The sequence below is a fragment of the Macaca fascicularis genome, chromosome 6 (genome assembly GCF_037993035.2).
Source record: "Macaca fascicularis isolate 582-1 chromosome 6, T2T-MFA8v1.1".
Classification (NCBI taxonomy): Eukaryota; Metazoa; Chordata; class Mammalia; order Primates; family Cercopithecidae; genus Macaca; species Macaca fascicularis.
In genome coordinates, this window is record NC_088380.1 from 57908909 (window position 1) to 57928033 (window position 19125).

Here is a 19125-nt window from a genome sequence, read left to right on the forward strand (position 1 = left end):
GACTAAAGGAACAGAATATAGAGCCAGAAATAAAGTCACATATATGAGATCAAAGGATCTTCAACAATGTTGCCAAGACTACACAATGGGTAGGGGAAGTCTCTCCAAAAGGCAATGGAAAAACTGGATATCCACGTGCAAAAGAAAGAAAAGTTGATTTTTGTATCAACTCGAAAGGGATTGAGGACTTTAACAGAGGACCTAAAACTGTAACACTCATACAAGAAAACAGGAAAAAGGCTGCATAACTATATTAGGGTTCCCTAGAGGGACAGATGTGTGTGTCTAATAGGATAGATGTGTGTGGGGGTCTGTGTGTGTGTGTATTTTAAGGGTAGTTTATTAAATATAAACTTACACAATCACGAGGTCACACAACAGGCTGTCTGCAAGCTTGAGGAGAAAGGAGAGCCAGTCTGAGTCTCAAAACTGAAGAGCTTGGAGTCTAATGTTTCAAGACGGGTTGGGTGGGTACCCCACATTGCCGCTAACCCCTTGCGCTCACTCTGCCATTCGCGTGCATGGCTGAGAGACGCCCGGCCCTACGGCGTGACCCGCCCAGGATGCACTGGGGACAGTTCGCCCCCGGCCTGTGAGCACGCTGGCCCTCACCTTCGTTGTGCCACCGTGGCTTTTGTGCTAGCCCCTGACTTGCTCAGGTGTTAGACTCATTGCTCCAGAAGTAAAGAATGAGGTTTGGGAACATCCACCTAGATTTCAGAAGTACGGAAACACCTGGCTGCCCATGCAAAAGTTTGCTGCAGGGGCGGGGCCCTCACGGAGAACCACTGCGAGGACAGTGCGGAAGGGAAATGTGAGATCAGAGGCCCCACACAGAGCCTCCACTGGGGCATTGCTTAGTGGAACTGTGAGGAGAGGGCCATTGTCCACAACACCCCAAAATGGTACCTTCACTGAAACCTTGCACCATGTGCCTGAAAAAGCTGCAGACACTCAAGCCAGCCCTTGAAAACAGCCAGGAGGGAGTCTGTACCCTGCAAAGCCACAGGAGCAGAGCTGCCCAAGACCGTGGGAATCCACCTTTTGCATCATCCTGGCCTGGATGTGAGACCTGGAGTCAAAGGAGATCATTGTGGAGCTCTAAAATTTGACTGCCCCGCTGGATTTTGGACTTGCATGGGCTCTGTAGCCCCCCCTTTTTTTTGGCCATTTTCTCCCATTTTGAATGGCTATATTTACCCAATACCTGTACCCCCATTGTATCTAGGAAGTAACTAGCTTGCTTTTTTGATTTTACAGGCTCATAGATGGAAGGGACTTGCCATGTCCTTTTGACATGGCAAAAATGGAACTTTGGACGGACTTTGGGTTAATGCTGAAAAGAGTCAAGACTTTGGGGGAAGGTTGGGAAGGCATGATTGGTTTTGAAATGTAAGGACTTGAGATTTGGAGGAGCCAGGGCCGGAATGGTATGGTTTGGCTGTGTCCCCACACAAATCTCAATTTGGATTGTATCTCCCAGAATTCCCATGTGTTGTGAGAGGGACCCAGGATGAGGTAATTGAATCATAAGGACTGGTCTTTCCCATGCTATTCTTGTGACAGTGAATAAGTCTCATGAGAGCTGGTGGGTTTAGCAGAGGTTTCCCCTTTTGCTTCTTCATTTTTCTCTTGTGGCTGCCATGTAAGAAGTACTTTTCGGCTCCCTCCATGATTCTGAGGCCTCCCCAGCCATGTGGACTGTAAGTCCAATTACACCTCTTTTTGTTCCCAGTTTTGGGTATGTCTTTATCAGCAGCACGAAAACAGACTAAAACGTTGGTCTTAGTAATGATTTCTTGGACATCACACCAAAAGCACAGGCAACAAATGCAGAAATAGATAAGCGAGGCTACATGAAACTGAAAAGCTTTTGCGTAGCAAAAAGAAAAAGAAAAGAAATCAACAGATGGAAAGAGCAACTTAGAGAGTGAGAGAAAATGGTTATAAAATCATCTATTAAAAAATTAATAGTATTCAATACATTCAAGGAACTGATATAACTGAATAGTTAAAAAAAAAAAAGTGAAAATGGGCAAAGTACTTGAATAGATGTTTCTCAAAAAAAAGTTTAAAAAGTGCCCATAATGTGTATGAAAAGGTGCTTAAGATAATCACATAAGCAATACAAATCAGAACTACAATATATCACCATCTCATGCATGTTACAATAGATATTATTTAAATTAAAAACAAAAACAAAAATAGAAGGCTGGACATGGTGCCTCACACCTGTAATCTCAGCACTTTGGGAGGAGGAGGGTGCTCTTGAGTCCAAAAATTTGAGCCCAGCCTAGGAAACATGGCAAGACCCTGTCAAATTAGCTGGGTATGATATCATGCACCTGTAGTCTCAGCTACTCAGGAGGCTGAGGTGGGAGGATCACTTGAGCCCAGGAGGCAGAGGTTGCAGTGAGCCAAGATCATGCCACTGCATTCCAACCTGGGTAATAGAGTGGGACCCTGTCTCAAAACACACAAACAAACAAAAAGCTAGAAATAAACATGTGTTGGCAAGGATGTGGAGAAATTAGAACTCTTATGCAATGCTGATGGGAATATAAAATGGTGCAGGTGCTATGGAAATCAGTTTAGAGTTTCTTCCAAAAATTAAAAATAGAGCTACCATGTGATGCAGCAATTTTATTTTTGAGTATTTATCTAAAATAATTAAAATTAGGGTCTCAAAGGGATATTTGAACTTCCATCTTCATTGCAGTGTTATTCTCAATACACAAGAAGTGGGAACAAACTAAATGTTCATTGACGGATGAATGGATAAAGAAAATGTGGTATATAAACACAATAGAATATTACTCATCTATTAAAAAGAAGGAAATTCTTTTACATACCACAACGTAGAACAACCCTGAGGACACTGTGCTAAGTGAAATAAGTCAACCACAGATGGATAAACTATATGATTCAATTTACGTGGGGTATCTAAAATATTTGAACTCATAGAAACAGCCAGTAGAATGGTGGTCTCTGGGTACTAGGAAGAGGAGAGGTGTTGGGTATACAGTTTCAGTCATGCAAGATGGAAGAGTTTAAAGATCGTTTGTAGTTCATTTTATTTACGGTTTACAATGCTATACTGTGCACTTAAAAGGTTGTTTTGAGGATAAATTTCATGTAGTATATTTTTGCCACAATTTTAAAAAATAAATACAAACTTGATTTTGAAACTTAAAACAGAGAAAAGAAAATGTCTTTCTTAGAAAATACCTAGTAAAATATTTAAGAGTAAAGGGACATACTTTCTGTGACTTGCTATCAAATGGTTCAACAATTAAATACCACTGATGTCTGTGTGTGTGTGTGTGTGCACGTGTGTGAAAAAAGAGATAATGATATGATAAGTGTGACAAAATTTTAATAATTAGAGAATTTAGGTGAAATATCTATGGGAGATAGTTGCATTACCTTTATAACTTTTCTGTGAGTTTTATTTATTTTTTCCAAATTACAAAGTTCAATTCACACTCTAAATACTGATATCTTGAGTCTACTTCTTGGTTTTGTCACTGAGGATGTGACATTGGGGAATTTATTTGAATTATTTAAACCTCAGATTTCTAATCTATAAAATAAAAGTAATATTGTACTGTCCTTTCAGTGTTGTGAGTAGTAAATGAGACACTATCAATAAATCTTTCATTATATTGGGAATTAACAATCTCTCAAAAACGTTAGCTGAAGCTGAGCTCAGTGGTGCACACCTATAGCACCGACTACTCAAAATGCTGAAGCTGTTGCATTGCTTGAACTCAGGAGTTTGGGACCAGCCTGGACAATAGTGATATCCGTCTAAAAAAAAAAAAAAAAAGATTAGTTGTCACTAATGCCATTTTAATGTTAATCTATTATAAAACAGAAATCCATCTACTTGAACTGTTTAAAATAAACAATTGAAAATTTTAAATTTGTATAGTAATTGCCACATATGCAAATATCTATGTAGTGTTTACTAGTCAATCACCTTCAGCTATTACTAAAAACAAGTCAGATGACATACTCGACATATCAAGTCAACCTTTATAACTCATTAACATGGGTCTCCAGTTAGTGTCTGAATTTCCTCGTCAAGTCTTAGTCGATCGAGTACTAAAGGCTTCTGTTTGTTATTAACAAATAAACTGCTGATATTCTGTGTTTCAGATACTTCCTCAGTGAATGGACATGAGATCAGAATAGAGAAAAAGGAAAAGAAATTGGCACTTTGATTAGTTAGCTTGTCACAAATTATTCTGTCATTGCCATAAATTTTCTTGCAATTTGAATTACAACCTTCATAGATTTCAGAACCAGTTTCTTGAGAACAACTGAGATACTCTGGACTTCACTAATGAAATTCGAATAGAGATTCACCAAATGGTGCAAATACAACATGGAAGAATTCTTGCACATTACACTAGTAATGAAATACATATTTCATGTTTTCCTTTGACAATAAAGAAATTATTTTGGCAGGAAGCAATGCACACATTTGTATGCAGTGGCATATAAAAGGCCCTGCCTTAGAGAGTGGGACTCTGGGTAGGACAGAGTCTACCCAGTCTGCTTAGAAAAGGCTGCGGGTCGGAACTGTGAATTGACATCTCTGATTTAGTCCCTTAGCTGGAAACATTTATAATTTAGATGGAAAAGTAGGCCATAATATTAATCACAAACAATAGCAGGATTTTGAGCTATGAGGAAAGCAACTATGAAACTAGTTTATACTACTATATAAATGAGGAATTGTCCTGAACTTTGCCCAAGAATTAACATGTACCTTCCTCCCCACTGAAAGGTAAATCTCTGGACGTCACAGGTGCACATGGTAGTCATTTTATTATCTTTTGTAGCTCTTAGTAGAGTACCTGTCATATGTTAGGCATTCAATAAATACAGTTTGGATGAGCAAAAAACAAGTGGAATTTCAGGATAAACAATGATGTGACGTGAGAAATTTTCAGAAATGTGAGGAAATTTGCTTAGTAACCAAGATTGACTGGGAAGACAAACAAGTTCTGCCCAGGAGCCTGACCAAGTTCAGCTCCTCTAATTGTAACTTCATTTCACCATTTCATTCTTTTTCCTATTCATGAATATGAATTGATATAATCTCAACAGAAGTGTATGTTGACCTTGTCCCATGTATTTGTGATTTTGGAAGGTTTGTTTGCACTCTCCAATGACACTCTTAACAAGTACAGTTCACAAAGGAAGACCTACACCACAAAACCATGTGGAAAATTGTACTGCTATACTACTAAACACAATACCAGAAATATATCCCTGCTACTGTTGTTAAAATAGGTGAATAATGAGTTTATAAATGTAGCTTTAAAATACTAAAATGAGTATTCTTTCTCTTTATATAAAAATATACCATATTATTTTATATAAAATACACCACATTTTATTCAAAAATGCTCTTAAATTTAATGGCATTCAACACATATATATTTTAGATATTAGAATCCTTTTTCCAATTTAGACAAGTCTACTTCAGGTTTTTAAAAAATTTCCTTAAGTATTTTGATGAAAGTCATACTAATTTATGACTTTCATTTTGGGGTTTGAAGCCTACTTCATTATTTTACACATAGTAGCTTTCAAATAAACGTAGGTTATTTTATACCTTGTGTGCAATTGATCTAGTTTGAATGGTTTTTAGTTTTCCATTTGTACAATATTTTAAAAGCTAAGCAGCTACTCTGTATTAATTTACCTTGTCTTTGCATATATACATGCAAATGAGGAAATGATGTATCTATACATATATATACAGTGACAGACCAATTAATATTTATGAACCAAATTCGCAATGATTCTGCACAATAGTCAATCCCAGAAAAAAATGGTTTCATTTTATATTTATTCTAAAATTGATTCATTTCTGTTATTTTGTGAGCTGAGTTACTAAGTCCCCTGAATACTGTTTTATTAATTGTAGTGAAAAACATAAGTTTCAAACATCCAACAGGTGGTTCCAGACTTAAGTTTCTGCTATTAAATGGCATAGAACAGCATTAAAAACATAAAATAATACATCTTGATTTTAACTGGGTTGATCAAAATGGAAGAAAGCATTGAATTACTGAAGTTCTCTTTGTTGAGCTTTCAGATTATCCAGATTATCTTCCTTATGAAGCTTTTGACAACATTTTTGCAGAGAATTTTATTAACATTGAAACATTTTCATTGTCCTAACAATGATGTCTTTTTTTTTTTTTTTTTTTTTTTTTTTTTTGAGACAGGATCTTGCTGTTTCCTGGGCTGGAGTCCAGTGTCATGATCTTGGCTCACTGCAACCACTGCCTCCCTGGTTCAAGCAATCTTCCCACCTCAGCCTCTTGAGTAGCTGGGACTACAGGCGCATGCCACCAGGTAGAACTAATTTTTTTATTTTAAGTAGAGACACGGTTTCGCCATGTTGCCCAGGTTTTGAACTCCTGAGTTCAAGCAGTCTGCTCACCTTGGCCTCCCAAAATGCTGCAATTACAAACGTGAAACACTACGCCCAGCCCAACAATGATGTCTTTAAATGTGGTGAAGTATCATGTTAATGTTTATCTTCTGCTTAAATGCATTCTCCTGTGAAAACTGGTAACTAGCATTCAGAATGTGTTTCCATATTGCACAGTAAATAGTGAGCTACTCACCTGATTTCCATTTCCTTTGTTTGCCTCTAACATCATTATTTCATTTGTTATACTTAGAAATCAACATCCCTAATTGCTTCTCTTCCTGCTTCTCTGGCATTTAATGAGCAATGATGATATAGACTGTTGTGTTGGCAAAATTCAGTTTACTGGATCACAAACATGTCAAAAATAATATAACCCTGAATTGATGTTGTAGTAAACACAGTTCACACCCCTCCTAATTCCCTTGGCACTGAGGAACCCAGGTCTTTCCCTGTATTGCTTCATATCCTAATACTATTAGCTATGGGCAAGAGTCATACTTTGTCACAGTCTCCTTCTCACCCACCTTAATGGGAACTGTAGCAATTCCAGTGCCTGGCAAGTCCTGTTCTGAGCTTCATCGCAGCTGCCTGGGAGTGATTGAGAGGGCTGGACAACATAATCTATAGATACAGGAGAATTAACATTGCTCAATGAGAGACAACATACAAGAAGAGAAACTATTCAAGGTTTCAAGGACCTAGGAGCAAGTCTTTCCAATGTCGGGATGCTAGCCAGTTTACAAGCACCATCTTTTATTTGCTTTTTCTCCTATTCTATTTCACTTCCCTTTATTCTCTATAAGGCATTGAATACAAGCTTTATCTCCCATTTTTATGTGGAGACCACAGGCTAATACCTATGTAGAATATTTTAAAACAAAAAGTTCATGTGGCTGAACTAATATTTCTAAAATCTTTGCACATTTATAACATTATAGACCAATGCCATTTATACCACTTTCTGAGGATGATTTTACTGTCCATTTCATTACATGCATGACCTGATGGTAGTGATTTTTATCTTTCATATAGCCAATAAATGGTAGTACAGGGATTTAAAGTAGCATAAGTTGGCAACCAATTAGATGTAGACGTAGGGTCTCAAAAAGTTAAGGATAGCCCTGAAGTTTTCAGCCCGAGGGACTGTAAAACAATGATTACACCAAAAAACTTTGAGCATAACAATATTTGGGGGAAAGATGATAACCTGGCTGACTCCCTGTAGTGTGAAATGCTCCTTAATTATCATCATATTTAATAATGTATCCTGCTCTTGGGGAATTAAAAATGTAGAAATATCAAATTATGTTTGTAAATTCTTCTCAATCCCAATCTCTGTGTCTCTTCCTTGAAATTCACCTTGCTACCAAAGGAAATTGCCTGTAAGAAAATACTTTTCAAAAACAACTTCAGAACAGTGAAAGACTAGCCCATTAAGCTAGCCTGAAGGTCAGTCGCTTCTGCGCTACGGGAAATGGTCAACTGGTAAAAAAGTCCTCTGCAGGCTCTTCAAAATGAACTGGTGATGGGGAAAACTCTGTAACATACCCATCCTCAAAAATGGGAAGTCAAGTCTCTTTATTTAAACTCCTGAGAGAATTACTATCCATAAAAATGTATAACGAGAAGGATAAAATCAGTGAGTTAACACCTCAGTGTTGTATAATATTGTTTTGAGCATATAATAAAAAAATAGGAGCAGAATAAATATTTTTCGCTGGTCTCTAGATCTCTTTATATCCTAAAAGTTCTACCTTATTGTTTAAAAAATCACCTCTGATTTGGGCAAGCACCCATCAGAGATAATCAATTCTATTATGGGCATAGTAAATTTGAATTACCTGATAAAATAATTTTTAACCTAATATTTTACACATACAACATAAATATTATTATCATTAGAAGACTGATGCTTACTGATAGTAATTCACTCCAAATTTTGTAGTTTAATAAGAATTAAAACTAAATCTATCTACATTCTTTTTCTCCTATTCCACAATGAATCAATGCTTACTTGTTAAGTATCTAAACTCATTAATTATTTAAATAATGAGTATAAGATAAGGATCATCTAGTTATTGTGGGAAAACTCACTGAGTGCATGTACCCTTTTAGTATATATGAAAATGGAAACGTAAACAATCCTTTTAACTGCAGACTTCATATGATTGCATTGCTAAAAGTTATTGTTCAAGTGCATAGTCCACATGGTATCATTCTGCATTTATATAAAAAAAACCTACACATGCATTCTAGTGGTACTATTTCTTTATGAAAACTACCTTGATTCATATTCAACTGCCATTAAAAATATCTACTAAGGAATTGTTTCCCTAGCAGCATTTACCACGTGCATAGACAGTCCTGCCTGTCTTCTTTTGAATCCAACAACTGTTTTAATCTAACAACCCAGCTCCTTTATTCTTTTATTTTTATTTTATTTTAAGTTCCAGGGTACGTGTGCAGGATGTGCAGCTTTGTTACATAGGTAAACATGTGCCATGGTGGTTTGCTGCACCTATCAACCCATCACCTAAGTATTAAGCCCAGTGTGAATTAACTATTTTTCCTTATCCTCTCCCTCCCTACTCCCTGCTACTGACAGGCCCCAGTGTATTTTGTTCCCTTCTCTGTGTCCATGTGTTCTCATTGTTCAGCTCCCACTTAGATGTGAGAACACGCAGTGTTTGGTTTTCTGTTCTGGTGTTAGTTTGCTGGGGATAATGGCTTTCAGTTCCATCTGTCCCTGCAAAGGACATGACCTTATTCCTTTTTATGGCTGAATATTATTCCATGGTATATATGTACCATATTTTCTTTATCCAGTCTTTCACTAATGGGCATTTGGTTTGATTCCGTGTTATTGCTATTGTGAATAGTGCTGCAATGAACATATGTGTGCATGTATCTTTATAATAGAATGATTTATGGCCAGGTGCAGTGGCTCACATCTGTAAATCCCACCACTTTGGGGGGCCAAGGTGGGCAGATCATGAGGTCAAGAGATCGAGACCATCCTGACCAACATGGTGAAACCCCATCTCTACTAAAAATAAAAAAAATTAAAAAAAAAATTAGCTGGGCATGGTGGTGTGTGCCTGTAGTCCCAGCTACTCAGGAAGCTGAGGCAAGAGAATTGCTTAATCCTGGGAGGTGGAGGTCACAGTGAGCCTATATCATGCCACTGCACTCTGGCCTGGTGACAGGGTGAGACTCCATCTTTAATAATAATAATAATAATAATAATAATAATAATAGAGTTATTTATATCCCTTTGGGTATATACCCAGTAATGGAATTGCTGGGTCAAAAGGTATTTCTGGTTCTAAGTCTTTTAGGAATCACCACACTGTCTTCCACAATGGTTGAACTAATTTACATTCCTACTAACAGTGTAAAAGTGTTTCTATTTCTCCACAGCCTTGCCAGCATCTGTTGTTTCATGACTTTTTAATAATGGCCATTCCGACTGGTATGAGATGGTATCTCGTTGTGGTTTTGATTTGCATTTCCCTAATGATCAGTGATGTTGATCCTTTTTTCATGTTTGTTGGCCGCATAAATGTCTTCTTTTGAGAAGTGTCTATTCATGTCCTTTGCCCACTTTTTAATGGGTTTGTTTGTTTTTCCTGTAGTTTGTTTAACTTCCTTGTAGACATAGACCCTTGATATTAGACCTTTGTTAGAAGGATAGGTTGCAAAAATTTTCTCCCATTGTAGATTGTCGGTTAGCTCTGATGATAGTTTCTTTTCCAGCTCCTTTTTGCAATCCAACAATCCACACAAATATTCATGTATGGCATTAAGATTGAAAACTCCAGTTCAGCACAGAATGACAAGTCCAAAGTGAAAATATAATGAGAATTAGATCAATATTTATACCAACACCTTGAGCAGGAAAAGTGAATAAACTAAGTTGAAAAAATGCAAATGTCTCTTAGAGAAGTTGAAAACTACATACAGGACTCATAAATGTCATCACCTAGATCACTGTGGGCCTACCTACTGTTGTAGAAAGTGAGAAATATTGGAGAAAATTTTTGAGCGTTTCAAACTTTTCTTAATGTCTGATAATAAAGAAACTAATTACGAAGATAGCATGTATAAGAGTAGTTTATGAAATAGAGGGGTGTGGTTCATGTATCATGTAAAACCATAAGAGTTTCTTTTCAATTTTCCTATTTAGCAGATTTCTTAAACTAAATCATAAGGAAAGTGAAACTGCAGATCACTTTGTAATTCCCAATGTATCCATCCTTACAAGATATTAGTTTCTCAAAATGAAATAAACATCCTCAAACAAAGCAAAAAATAATACTCAAAAAAGTCAATGCTTGTCAAATCATAGAATAAAAGAGGCAAAATGATCCAAATTACCATCTTCAGAAAGAAAGTGTGTATCAGGTATGTTAGTGCAACCCTGCTAAGCGTGCTAAATGTGACCACCAACTCAGACTCAAGTGTCTTGAACACGAATCAACACATTCACTTATCTACTCATTTATTTATTCATTCGTCCAGTTATTCATTCAACACATACTCATTGAGCTCCTGTTACATACCACACACCATACTAAGTCTTAGATCAAATGTAATAAGCATATCATGAAAGAATAACAGCATGGAGAAAATTAAGACAGGTAATCAGAAGAAATAGTCAGAAGAAACAGCTAACTGAACTGAAGAGAAATTGCCTAGGAGCCAGACATCTGAACTCCTCTTCCCTTTACTATTTAGAATTGATGGGACATTGGGCAAACCCTGACCTATTTACCTTACAAGTGACTGTAAGAAACACAAAAGAATACAAATTGTAAATGTTCATGTAAAGTTTTGTACATTGTAAAATCCTCTGTAAATGTAACTGCTCCACCAAAAAATTGCACTCTCTAGAGTGCAGACTCCAAAGACTTTACACTTTTTCTCCAATGCATGTTTCAACATGCTGTCAAGTTAGTTCTCCTCTACTGCTTTCTTGAAATCTGGGATAGGTCCCAAATTTTTCATCCTTTCACAGATAATGAATTTCTTCAATAATATTTAGTCAATAAGCTCTTCATTTTCATTAATTGAAGAATGTACAGTTTTGTATAACATGAAATCATGGCTCTTGATTCAAATTCTGTCACGGAAAAGGAAGTGTGATTAGATTCTTGTCTATTCTACATTGTCCTGTATCTTGGTATCATTTTTCCCTCTACCCAGACCAACACTTTGTAACAAAAGAATTGTCACTGGGGAAGGAGAGGTAAGAACAAGAAAAGTCTTAGTTGACAGTGCCACTGGGTTCTGCCTGGGCATCCAGCAGTGAATCTTCTGTGCATAGGGGACATTATTCACTCTTCAGGAGCCCACTCATTAGTAAACAGCTCTTAACTGGAGATTTCTTCCCTAGAAAGCTATTTAGTTTCTCCCCTCAGCTCCTGAATTTAAAGGTCTAGCCTACAAGCCACTCCCTGTTTGGGACCTATAACTCTGTCAGGGCTCAAGTACCTGTCTGTGTTCTCATTACCTCATTACCTAATTATGGTCCACAGAAAATCTCATGTTTCCTTTGTTACAACAAACTCTGGGAGTACAAACCATTCCCTGCACAGCTTTCTCTCATTTACCCACTGTCAGCCCAGCCTTGGCTAAACAGGATACCCACATTCCCTGTGTCTGTCTTTTAGGTTGTGTTGAACTTTACTAAAAGTAATGATAAATAATGAACTGAATCCATGAGCTTACTAAAGTCATAACTACTCAAAAATGTCAAGAATAATTATTTCAGTCAGCTACTTATGTCTAGATACCACAGATAGATTTGAAAATTTTCTTCCAAAAGTATAATGTGGGTCATTTTTAAAGTAAATGAGTGCCAATGGGTAATATTAGTAAATTAAATACTAAACTTTTATGCACAGAAGACATCATTATATAAGAGATACAACAACCCCTTTCTGCTTGCCTGATCCCTTATTGTGGATTGAAAGATAAGGGCTTTGTTTCAGTCTAGTATATGTTCACTGTCAAAATAGGCCTAATTTCCAGTAGCAATTTTGCTTGGCTTAACTCGTACATAAAAGCTGGGAAAATAATGACACTGAAATCCAATATTGTATCACTGAAACCAAAGGCAGCCTCTTCTATTTGTAGGATGGATTCTATGTTGTCAACTCTTGTTTAACGAAATAAAGGCATTGAGGCAGATTTTTCCTCTATCTTAAATGTTAATCTTATCAGCTAAACCAGAAAAGCTAAAATATCTTTGATAGATGAAATAAAATTCATTTCTTTTATAAAGCTTTCCTGAGGATTTTTAGTATCAGTTATTCAAAAATAGAAGTAGTTTGCTCTTTGCTCTGTATGGTACTCTATTGTATAAACACAGTGTCACTTTTGACAAGAAAACTAAAATTTGGAAATTCTCCACCATATTTCAGGGTGCCATTTACATAACAAAAGTAACTATGTAAAAAGACCTCAAAATATCTATGTTTTTCATACAAACAAAAATAAATACATATACTCTCATTACACAAGTGGCTCCCCTTAAAGATCAGAGTGTTTCATACTGTCTTGGATTACCATAAGATATTGTGAAGAATTATGTTCTGCCTTCTTTATAATAAAAAAGTATTATTTCCTTCATACAGAAGGATGGCAATAAATATATCCTGGATGTGTTTTTTAAACTTTGAAATTCTAGATAACCTTGTGTGTCTTAGTCTGACTATGTGCAATGTAGATTAGTAGATATTAAACATGCAAACCCTAGCTGTCTTATCTTTTCTCAATAGCATTCTCACTTCACATCAAAATATTTTTTGATCAGGTGTAGTAACGGGGTTTGATTGGTTGTAGTTCAATCCCATTGTTGGTGACTAGAAGTAGGATATCTTCCAAATTTTCCTTGAAAGATTATATACTAACTGAAGAATCCACTTAAGGTTACAAATACGCAGCCCAGTTACTCTCTGGTTGAATTACACCCCTGAACTATATCTTACAGAGAAGTCATTGCTCTTTGACAAACAAATATTCTTGACCCAATTTTGTGTTCTAAAACTCATCTAAATCTGGAGGTCATTTCACTTTACTTCCAAAAGTGACTTGTAACTGATTTAAGAATATGTTTTCTTTCCTCCTCCCTGATTGCACCCCCAGTATATGTAAAGTAATGGTTATAAGTCAAATTATAAAGGAAAGAACACAGATAGGTAATAAATGTTCCAATTCTGCCTATGTAATTTATGAAATCATAATTACAGGAAGTGTCACTATATTAGTCCATTTTCATGCTGCCAATAAAGACATACCTGAGACTGAGTAATTTATAAAGAAAAAGAGGTGTGATGGACTCAATTTCACATGCCCAGGGAGTGCTCATAATCATAGCAGAAGTTGAAAGACATATCTCACATGGTGGCAGGCAAATAGAGAATAAGAGTCAAGTGAAAAGGGTTTCCCATTATAAAACCATCAGATCTCATGAACTTATTCACTACCACAAGAACAGTATGGAAAAAACCACCCCCATGATTCAATTATCTTTCACCCAGTCCCTCCCACAACACAAAGTAACTATGGAAGCTACAATTCAAGATTAGATTTGAGTGGGGACACAGTCAAACCATATCGTTCCACCTCAGGCTCATCCCCAATTTCAAGTCCTCACATTTCAAAACCAAACATTCCTTCCCAACAGTCCCAAAAGTCTTAATTCATTTCAGCATTAACCCAAAGTCCACACTTCAAAGTCATATCTGAGATATGGCAAGTCCCTTCTGCCTATGAACCTGTAAAATCAAAAGCAAGTTAGTTACTTCCTAGATACAGTGGAAGTACATTAAATAAATAAACTGCTCCAAATGGGAGAAATGGGCCAAAACAAAGAGGCTAAAGGCCCCATGAAAGTCTGAAATCCAGCAGGGCAGTCAAATCTCAAAGCTCCAAAATAATCTCCTTTTACTCCATGTCTCATATACAGGTCATACTGATATGTCGTGGGAAGTCAGGGACCCTGAATGGAGGGACTGGCTGGAGCTGAGGCAGAGGAACATAAATTGTGAAGATTTCATGAACATTTATCAGTTCCCAAATAATACTTTTATAGTTTCTTATGCCTGTCTTTACTTTAATCTCTTAATCCTGTTATCTTCATAAGCTGAGGATATATGTCACTTCAGGACCACTGTGATAATTGTGTTAACTGTACAAATTGATTGTAAAACATGTGTGTTTGAGCAATATGAAATCAGTGCACCTTGAAAAAGAAAAGAATAACAGCGATTCTTAGGGAGCGAGGGAAGACAACCATAATGTCTGACTGCCTGCAGGGTCAGGCAAAAAGAACCATGTTTTTCTTCTTGCAGAGAGTCTATAAATGGACGTGCAAGCAGGAGAGATAACACTAAATTCTTTTCCTAGCAAGGAATATTAATATTAATACCCTGGGGAAGGAATGCATTCCTGGGGGAAGGTCTATAAACGTCTGCTCTGGGAAAGTCTGTCTTATGCAGTTGAGATAAGGACTGAGACATGCCCTGGTCTTCTGAAGTACCCTCAGGCTTACTAGGGTGGGGAAAAACTTCATCCTGGTAAATTTGTGGTCAGACTGGTTCTCTGCTCTTGAACCCTGTTTTCTGTCGTTTAAGATGTTTATCAAGACAATACATGCACTGCTGAACATAGACCCTTATCAGTGGTTCTCCTTTTTCCCTTTGTCTTGTTCCCTCAGGAGCATGTGATCTTTGTTAGACCCTTATTAGTAGTTCTGTTTTTTGCCCTTTGAATCATGTGATCTTTGTACCTACTCTCTGTTCTTACACTCCCTCCCCTTTTGAAACCCTTAATAAAAACTTGCTGGCCTGAGACTCAGGCAGGAATCATGGTCCTACCGATATGTGATGTCACCCTCTAAAATTCCTCTCTTTGTACTGTCTCTCTTTATTTCTCAGCCAGTCAACACTTATGGAAAATAGTAAGAACCTGATTTGAAATATTGGGGGCAGGTTCCCCCAATATCTGGCACACCAACGTGGTTTAGTTTTCTTTTTCCTAAGTGCATGTGGGAACCCGATTCCCTTTGGTAGGTGCGTAGAGACGTTCATCGGTCCAGTTCACAGAGACACTTATTCAGCTCCTGATGATTGGTGAGTTGTCTGTGTATTGTCCAGGGTAACTATGGTTCATGTGGAGTCTCAACATTATGCTTATCTCTGCTATATTAAACTCCTGCTAAAACAGGGGGGAGTTTGGGTACACATGAAAAATATGGTCACCCTATTCAGGGTGGTGGAAGAACACTGTCCTTGGTGTCCTGAAAAGGGACCATTAGATGTGGAATTATGGGATGGTGTTGGTGCAAAATTCTGGGAACTGGTCCCAACAGGAAATTATGTTCCCATCACTGTTTGGGGTGATTGGGCCTTGGTACGTGCCATCCTAATGACATACCAATCCTGTGACACCCTGCAGTTGCCACAGTTTTCTGAATCTGGTGACCCTCTATCTCTTCCTCAGCTTTCTTCTCCAACTCGGCCTTCGTTATCTGCTCAGCCTTTCCCTTCGCCTACTCCTTCCCTACCTGATGATATTGAGGATTCAATATCTAACCCCGGTGACTTTGGCTTAACATAACCCCCAAATGATCTTACTTCTTTTCACGAAGAGCTGGTACTTGTAGCTCCCACAGCCCCGACAGCCCGGGACCATATCTATGCTAACTCTTCCCCCTTCAAATCTTTGCAGCCTTTGCCTCTGGAGCCATCTAATGGCTCTGAGACCAAACTACAATTTACCTGTAATTCTGAAGGCCTCTCCCAATGCCCCTTTCTCATGATCTCATACCAGTCTGACCTCCTCAACCTTAGTTTCCCTTATCTACACATACTTTATCTGTCACTTCTATGCTGACTCCATCTCATGTGCCTGTTCTTGAAACTTCCATGCAATGCTTATTATGCGAGAACAAAGAAACAAGTAGATTAGAGGTGTGGGCTTATCGGGCTGACACTTACGGAAAATTGAAAGAACCTACGTTGAAATATTGGGGCAGGTTCCCCCAATACTGATACAAGAGGTGGGTTCCCATGATCTTGGGCAGCTTTTTTCCTGTGGATTTGTGGGGTATAACCTCCCTCCCAGCTACTTTTATGGTCTGGTGTAGAGTGTCTGAGGCTTTTCCAGACACATGGTGCAAGTAGTTCATGTATCTACTATTCTGGGGTCTGGAGGATAGGGACCCTCTTCTCATGGCTCCACTAGGCAATGCTCCAGTGGAGACTCTGTGTGGGGGCTTCAGTCCCACATTTCCCTTCTACACTGCCATAGTAGAGGTTCTCCATGATGGCTGCACCTCTGCAGCAAACTTCTGCCTGGACATCCAGGTGTTTCCATACATCCTCTGAAATCTAGGCAGGGGTTCCCAAACATGTCTCTGACATGCCCTGTAGACATTTCCCCCATTGTCTTGGTGATTAACACTTGGTTCCTTGTTACTTATGCAAATTTCTGCAACCAGCTTGAATTTCTCCTCAGAAAATGGGTTCTTCTTTTCTACGACATCATCAGACTGCTAGTTTTCTGAACTTTTATGCTGTTTCCCTTTTAAAACTGAATGCTTTTAGCAGCACCCAAGTCACCTCTTGAATGCTTTGCTGCTTAGAAATTTCTTTCTCCAGATACCCTAACTCATCTCACTCAAGTTCAAAGTTCCACAAATCTCTAGGGCAGGAGCAAAGTGCTGCCAGTCTCTTTGCTAAAACATGGCATTAGTTAGCTTTATTCCAGTTCCCAAAAGTTCTTCATCTCCATCTGAGACAACCTCAGCTTGGATTTCATTGTCCATATCATTATCAGCATTTTGGTCAAAGCCATTCAGTAAGTCTCTAGGAAGTTCCAAACTTCCTCACACTTTCCTGTCTTCTTCTGAGCCCTCCAAACTGTTCCAACCTCTGCCTGTTACCCAGTTTAAAAGTCACTCCACATGTATGGATATCTTTATAGAAGCACCCCACTCTACTAGTACCAATTTACTGTATTAGTTGGTTTTCATGCTGCTGATAAAGACATACCTGATACTGTGTAATTTATAAAGAAAAGAGGTTTAATGGACTCACAGTTCCATGTGGCTGTGAGGGGCCTCACAATCATGGTGAAAAGCAAAAGGCACATCTTACATGGTGGCAGACAAGCAGAGAATGAGAGCTAAGTGAAGGGGTTTTCCCCTCTATAAATCAGATCTTGTGAGACTTATTCACGAGAACAGTAACAGGGAAACTGCCCCTATGATTCAATTATGGGAGCTACAATTCAAGATGAGATTTGGGTGGGGACACAGCCAAACCATATTAGTCACCTTCTGTGGAAAATGAACTTCTCAGAAGACTGACCAGAACCTAAGCACTTTAAGTTAGGATTGTAGCATCCCATTATTTTATTTACCTGTGTTCAAGTCCACTATCTTGTAACTGAAGAAAGGAAGAATAAAACATCACAAAACACATGTAAAGAAAAAGTTATCCAAATAATCTTACAGTAGAGTGGTTTCAAAAAGAAAATTTTTTTTATTATTTTTTTCCAAATTAAGCTTACTTACTTCTTATTCCTTTAGAATCTTTGTTGTTCCTAGACCACAATATTTCCTAATAAAGGACTCTAAGGAATAATAAGTAAATAAGACAACATCTTTACCCTCAAAAAGCTCATAGACTTAGTAGAAGAGATAGCTGCATTTAAAAAGAGTTTCCCAGCTGAGTGTGTGGCTCATGCCTGTAATTACAGTGCTTTGAGGGAAAAAAAAAGGAGTTTCCCTCGAAATATTCTATCAGAGTATTACAAGGTGCTGAAACAGTGTGCCTATACTATAGTCATAGTATCAGACAGAGACAGAGCAAACTACCCTTATTTTGGAGTTACTGACGTTTAAAAATCTTGTGAGAGCACTATAAAAGCAACACATTTTATTTCATAAATGAAATACATTGTAGGTTTTCTGGTTTAGCTGAATTAATATTAATATTTGAGATAGAGGAAAAATCTACCTCAATGCCTTTATTTTATTAAACAAAGATGTTGGCCCCTAAAAAGCAATTGTGTTTTTAAGATGAAACTATATAACTGGTTCTTATAAAAATTACAGAATATAGAATAAATAGGCAAGTATTCTGAGCAAGTATCAAATTAGTCAAACAACTTGGAACTCAAATGAAACTTTCATTATGAAAATCACCATTATTGGAAACCTGTTTACAAATGTTCATTTGGTGGCTTTATAATGCAAATTCAAAACCATAATGGAAAATTCACGTTAGAAAATCAACAATTTGAATTTGCATTAATTCATCAATACATTAAAAAAAGAAAAAGAAAAATAAGAAAAAGAATTGACATCATTTTGCCTGGCTCAAGCCCCAGGTGACAGAACTATCCAGAGGAATCAGTGACCTCCAGAGGCTCGGATAGATGCTAAAACAAGAGATAATTCAGCACAAACAACACATATAAAACACATAATTATATGCATATAAATAAACTGGCCCATGTTCTCCCCCTTTATTAATTTAAAACTGAAGACCTGTCTACTGGCATGTGAAGTAAATAGAGAAACCAGAATAAAACAAATCAGACAAAATCATGACTAAACATCATCAAAAGAAAGGAAACACTTCATAATTCAG

General features: G+C 37.5%; 1 long non-coding RNA gene across 1 annotated transcript in view; it reads right to left on the bottom strand.

The window, feature by feature from the left end:
• Window positions 1-2720: 2720 nt before the first annotated feature.
• Window positions 2721-19125, bottom strand: part of LOC123573884 (uncharacterized) — a 153007-nt gene continuing 136602 nt past the window's right edge. The window contains exons 3-4 of the long non-coding RNA XR_006698594.2: window positions 6985-7081; window positions 2721-3810 (exon numbers count right to left, since the gene is read on the bottom strand). This is a non-coding gene — a long non-coding RNA (uncharacterized lncRNA). The remainder of the gene's footprint in view (window positions 3811-6984; window positions 7082-19125) is intronic.